A 6,272-nucleotide genomic window follows, 5' to 3' on the forward strand; every position below is an offset into this window, starting at 1 on the left:
CGTGTAGATATTGGTGCATGCGATTTGAATCTCGGCATAACTTTTTTAAACAAATTTCAAGAGGTTCTCATTGTTTCAAAAACATAGCGTTTTCATTAACAAAGCGATCTCAAATTGCACTAGCAAATGCTTTTCTTGCTCACTCTCTGTTCAGCAGTCACTGTTATTGGGACAACGAAGGAGAAGATTGTATGCCAAATTGAACCATGTGACGTTTGCCAGTTTATGTGCAATAATTTTCTGTTATCCAAAACAGAAACAGTTCATGTTGCACAATGGATTGAGGTTGGTCATTACAGAATTGAAAAAAAAAGTGTAGTTGTGTGTGGTTTCTGTGATGGTATACCCGAGTTTGGTTACGTCGAATGCATTGTTTACCTTGGTAATATTGCATTTATGTTGTTAAGGCGGCTTACTGTTAACTACTTCGATAACCATTTTCATGGTTATGCAATTGACTACAATCCTTGCTCAAAGCTTTTTAGCACTCAAGTTGAAGAGTTGAAAGATCACATTCCATTAAACATTCATTCCATCTTTTATGAGGGTAAAAAATTAAAACTTGTTAGTCCCAGATATGTAATCTTTTAGTCAGCTATTTTTCTTTGTGCTATATCTTCTTTTTTCTTTACCTTAGCTGTTAAATCATGCTGACAATCAATTTTCTCATTTTTGTGCTTATGCAAATTATTTTGTGTTATTTTGTCAGCATATTAAAAAATATATAATGGAGATTTAAATCCAAATTTAAATAATCTTAATACAAAGGAAGATAGTGTACACTATCAATTTGAGCCTTTTAAGCATTAAAAAAAATTATCCATTCGTGTTTTTTTTACCAAATTCATAAGGAATTACAATTTCGGCGATACTGAGTCAACACTAAAAAAAGCTTTTCTTGCATAACAGTAAATGTAAATTACACTTATATTATTGTGTTTATTATTTTTCATTCTTCTACTATGACATCTTTTAGTATATTCAGAATCCACGATTCTGAATATATTTTCCTTTAAGTTATTTTGATTAGTTACATACTTTTACCTTTCTTAATACGAAAATTTAGGCGCCATAAAATTCCCTCAATAATTTATTATGCTAAGGAACCATAGTAATAATTGTAATATATCATTATTGACAATAAAAACATACCTAAAACAAAACAGCCAGGAAAGACTATACACAGCAAGAGGTAGACTAATTACAGCTGATCAGAGATTAAATGATTGAAATTAATTTTGGTTAAACTTTTCTGACTTTTCTTTTTTACAAATTTAATTCGCTATGTACTAATAGGCTAATAGCTGCATTTTGTCTTAGTATGTCGGAAATTTGACATTGGTGCAGATAGCAGTCTAAAGTTTGTGTTGGATAGTGACGGATTTGAAATTGATCCTGATGATTTTCCAATAGTTTTAAGGTCTGATATGTCGGTGGTTATACTCAAACCAAGCGAATGTTGGAAAGAGGTATTATTTTGTATTTTATGTGACTGTGTACAAACATAATAATTTATGAGTATATTAATGTATGCTGGACAAAAAATGCAATGGCTCTGCAAAATCATTAATTGTTGTGCACTTTTACAACAATTTTGTGAATTGTTTTAATTTTACCATTGTTTGTCTAGAAAGTACAAGAATGTCAATCCATAACAAAGGACACATTATTGTCGAGAACTAATGTCAGCAATGAAGGTAGCAATATTTCGCAAGTGACTACTCCTACTACTCCATCTAGCGAGGCTAGTAACAGAGACATAACTGGTATCAATGAAAATACTCCTACTTCTTCTGCATCAGGCATATTATCCAATCAAATGTCTCTGGAGTCATTCTTGTTACAGCATACAAAAACTAAACACCACATGATAAAATTGAAAACTGGAACCTATGGAATATCTGAAAGACAAGCTATAACATATGTGACTGCTGCTAAAGTTATCGACTGTTACGGGAATTACCCGCTGAAAGATAAAATGAAAATGGTTAGCATATTTCTTGCCGGGATTACAGGTCTCAAACCGGAAGATTTCTTTGAACCAAAATCTCACAAGGGTTTTTTAGCTAAGTGCATTGAAAACGCACGAGCTAAACTTAGCAGCAATTAGAAACGATGGACGTGGACTCCAAAAGAGGAAAGGGGTAAAGCTAGACAGACTTTGCAACAAAGTACTGCACCACTGTCTGATGCACTCTCTAGGAATTCATTGATAACTACAGTTCTACAAAATGATGAGTTTATTTTCACAGGTTGCTGTCGAGAATTGGAGGAGTGTGAATTCTGTGAAGGTTATTAGTATAATGTACTTAATTCAAAAATATGTTTTCTTTTTTTATTTGTTTTTAAATAACTGTTTAACTAATGAATATTGTGTAAACGCATTCATGTAGATTTGATTTTTTTTTAATATTATTTAGTACTACACATTGTGCTGTGAAAACATAAAATTTAGCTTTGATTTACAGGTATAACAGGTGATGATTTAAAAATAGAAATGATCAAATTAGCCACCTTGTCGGTATCAGTTTTTGGTGAAGACCTTTTACTATCAGCGAAGAAAACGTTCTGCTACAGACGGAAAAAGATCGAAGAATGTCATCCATCATATTTAGAATGTGTACATCAAATACCATGTTACTTGTCTATGCCACAAATGGTTAATATTTTGTAAATAGATATTGAAAAGTAAATAAAACGGTTTTCAGTATATAAATTTATATTCACGTAAATATTTGTGTTTTTTCTTATTAGTGAGCTTATGATGTACAGATTTATTTAATGTTTAGCTGCTGCAAGATTTTCGTCGTATGTACCTGATGCAGCTGATCGCTTTGTTGTGTGTATGGAAAATTTGATATCCTCTGTGCTACTTTATTGTTCCAAATCAACAGTTGAATACCTTCAAAAATGCAACACAGAGGGAATGATTGGAGGATCCAGTAAGTTAATATAAAAGTGGTATGAGTAGTGTTTTATGTTAATTTGAGGTTGACTGTTATTAATAGAGATAAATTGCTCATCATTACTGTGAAATTAATCGACTTATTGCATTTTTTATAGATGGAAAGACTATAGCTACTGTGAAAGCATTGCTATACCTGTTGCCGATGACAGGAAAAAAGCGCCTGACGGCAAAGGAGTTGTTTGATTTGCTGATCGCATATGGGACGGTGAGCATTTTAGATGCATTGTTTTTTATTTTTAAGAAATGTCTTATGTATTTCTGCAATATTTTAATTTGTTGCTCTTTTTCTCTTTTAGTAAATAAATCTACTATTTGTCACATAAAAATTATAGTGTTCTATGTGACATTTTCAGGGATTATCTTTTTCCTAATATTCCAGGAATTCCGGATAATTTTTCTCTTTTTTTTTCTGGATATTTAAAAAGTTTGCCGTAAATACAAATTTAAGTACCGTATTTTTAGATGCCCTTCCTTCATTATTGACAATATATGAAATTTATTATTATGCTATGAGTGGCTCTTAAAAAATACAACTTTAAAATAATGTTTAAATAAAAGGATTTGATATAATGTTTGATATTATACAGAGGAAATTAAGGGAAATTTTTTTATAAATTAAGAGGAAATTAAGGGGAAAATCATTATGGATTTTTTCCGGATATTTTCCGCAAACAATTTTCCCAATTTTTAAAATATGACCTGGATGATCTATTTTTCTATGTTGTGAGAATTTAACTATCGATTTTTTATTGTTATAATGTATCATTATATTTATAAATAATACGTCGTTTTTGTTATTTATCTTTCATAATTAAGCTGTTAATATGATTTATATAATTTTTAATTGTTTTTTTTTAATTATACATTATTAATTAAACATTTTTATTAATAAATTATAACATAAAAAAAGCAGATAGTACCCTATAATTCTCATGCAACGAATTTTCTTATTAAGTTTTTATTTTGTCAAGTTAACTCTAACTTTGCACTAACTTAAATTAGTATTAATAGCACAAATTGTGAATATTTTAAATTTGTATATAATTGGAAATGTCATAATTTGCAATACATGTACTAATTGTTTATGTTTAGCCTGGCACTGGCAATTCTATAGATGTTCCACAAAACCTGGCTCATCCAAAGCTATACCTAGAGTATTCCTTGAACGATGAAGACAAGATCACTGGGAGAATTGTGTGCGACGGAAAAGTTTGCTTGGCTGGATGTTCAATGGTGGAATGCTTGGATTACATGTTTAAGTTGTTTTGGATTTTCAATTTGGAGTATCCTAGCGGTTTAGAGATGTTTTTTAAATTTTTGCAATTTATAATATATAAGTTAACTTTTGGCAAAGAAAGAATGGTTGGGACTATCAATAGTGTAGCTCGTCTTTTTCAACTGTAGCAATAATAACTAGTGATCAGCACTGAAGGTGTATGAAAGTTGCTTTGTATGGTTAACAGTAGAGTATAGTTATAACTATAGAGTATAGAGTAGAGTATAGTTATATTCAACTATAGTTGAATATAAGTGTCAACAAAGTTGTACAATTGCTTCAGTTTTTTTCATTTTGTGTACTCATCATGCTGCAGTTATTACTTTTTATTGTATTTACTTGAATATTTAGTTGTTTAAGTTGCTTTATAAAATTCAGTGTATATGCTGCATTTATTACATTGTATTTACATTAATATTTGGTTATACAAGTGGTTTTGTGTGCTCTTGTTACAGTTATTACATTGTATCAACTTGAATATTTAGCAGTGTAAACAATTTTAAACTTATTTTCCTGCATTTTTTATTTGAGCATCTTTAAAATACTTTTTTAATAGTTATTGAACTTCTTGTGTTGGAATTTATTGGTAGCTTTTGCTTGGTATAATCAAAATATTATTCCAATTCTGGTGTTAAAATAGTAATGTATAAACAAAGGTTTATTGTATTTTCAGTTTTAGATGCGATGTATTAAATTATGTTACTATTTAACTTTTTAAAACTATATTTCTTTATTTAGCAACTTAATGCTAGTTTAGTAACTTTTACAAAATAAATGTTCACTATTTAATAAGTTGAGTATTATTTAATGTTTGAAGTAGTTTATGCAGCTTGATTGTTGGAGTATCAGTTGTACGTATCTACAAGATCATTGTATATAAAGGAGTTAAGTTAAACTGTTAATATAGTTAAATAGTTAAGTTTAAACTGAACTTAGATTTTCAGGTTTCTGTGCTATTACTTTATGCTGTGCTAAATTTAAAATTGCGTTTAAATTTCTTTAATATTTGTTTTGTATGCAGCTTGATTGTTGGAGTATCAGTTGTACGTATCCACAAGATAATTTTATATAAAGGAGTTAGTAGTTAAGTTTAAACTAAACTTCGGTTTTCAGGTTTGTTATGCTTTTAATTTTTGCTGTATAATGATTAAAATTGCATTTAACGCTTTACATTCTACTTATTAATATTACAATAAATCTTTTTGTATTGAAATAGGTAATATTTCAAAACAAAAGGTAATAGGTAATATATATAGAAATTTTTAATTTAGCCAAGTACCCTTGTTTTTATTTTTCATAGATGCTCAGGTTACGACTCAGGTCACGGCTGCTATTAAAGCATTGATCTTTTTGTTACCGATGACTGGAAAAAAATGGTTAACAGCAAAAGAATTTAAACAGTACAAAATTGAACTATTAACTTTTGTTATAAAAGTTCATTATATAGTGTAGATTCACTTTTTAAACTGAACTAACAAATTTTGTTGTCCTGTATATATATATTTATTATTGTTTAAAATGTAACTATGCCAATCTTAAGTTGTGATCTCGACATTTGTAAATTTTTACTGTGCACTATTTGTAGATTACAGTTATTAATATGTATATGTACTTTGTTGTTGTTTTTATCGATTATACGTTTTTCGAAAATAGATTTAAACTTACAATAATAATTACAGTAAGGAAGTTTTACTCTAACTGCTGTCTTAAAATAAAGAAATCTTTTTTTCAGTCTTGATCTTACCGAAAAAATATCACGTAAAATAATCAAATTTTGCCTTGAATGAATTTTTACTATTTTAAGAAAATTATTACTTATGGATTTCCTTATTTTAAGGGAAATAGTTTTAAGGAAAGAAATTTCCTTAAAAACAATTTTCCTTAGTTTAAGGAAATCTTTACCAGTGCTGTTTTTAGGGGATTATTTCCTTAGTTTTTCCCTTAAAAATAAGGAAAGATTATTAAGGAAAGAATTTTCCTTAAAAACCAATTTCCTTAATTTAAGGAAATCTTTACCAGTGCTGATTT

General features: G+C 29.0%; 1 protein-coding gene across 4 annotated transcripts in view; it reads left to right on the plus strand.

Annotated features, from left to right (window-relative positions):
- LOC136082400 (uncharacterized) overlaps nt 1-5,855 on the plus strand; it is an 8,351-nt gene extending 2,496 nt beyond the window's left edge. Inside the window, exons 1-8 of one of the 4 annotated variants that reach the window (XM_065801610.1) lie at nt 1-1,469; nt 1,631-2,291; nt 2,469-2,659; nt 2,790-2,942; nt 3,064-3,173; nt 4,061-4,262; nt 5,266-5,357; nt 5,545-5,855. The exon at nt 1-1,469 is cut by the window's left edge and continues 2,496 nt beyond it. The gene's annotated coding sequence lies outside the window, so the exon portion shown is untranslated. Of the gene's footprint in view, nt 1,470-1,630; nt 2,292-2,468; nt 2,689-2,754; nt 2,943-3,063; nt 3,174-4,060; nt 5,358-5,544 lie in introns of all 4 variants that reach the window. The other 3 variants (XM_065801609.1, XM_065801608.1, XM_065801607.1) reach the window with 3 other exon arrangements.
- The last annotated feature ends 417 nt before the right edge of the window (nt 5,856-6,272 follow it).

Source organism: Hydra vulgaris, chromosome 07, assembly GCF_038396675.1.
Source record: "Hydra vulgaris chromosome 07, alternate assembly HydraT2T_AEP".
Classification (NCBI taxonomy): Eukaryota; Metazoa; Cnidaria; class Hydrozoa; order Anthoathecata; family Hydridae; genus Hydra; species Hydra vulgaris.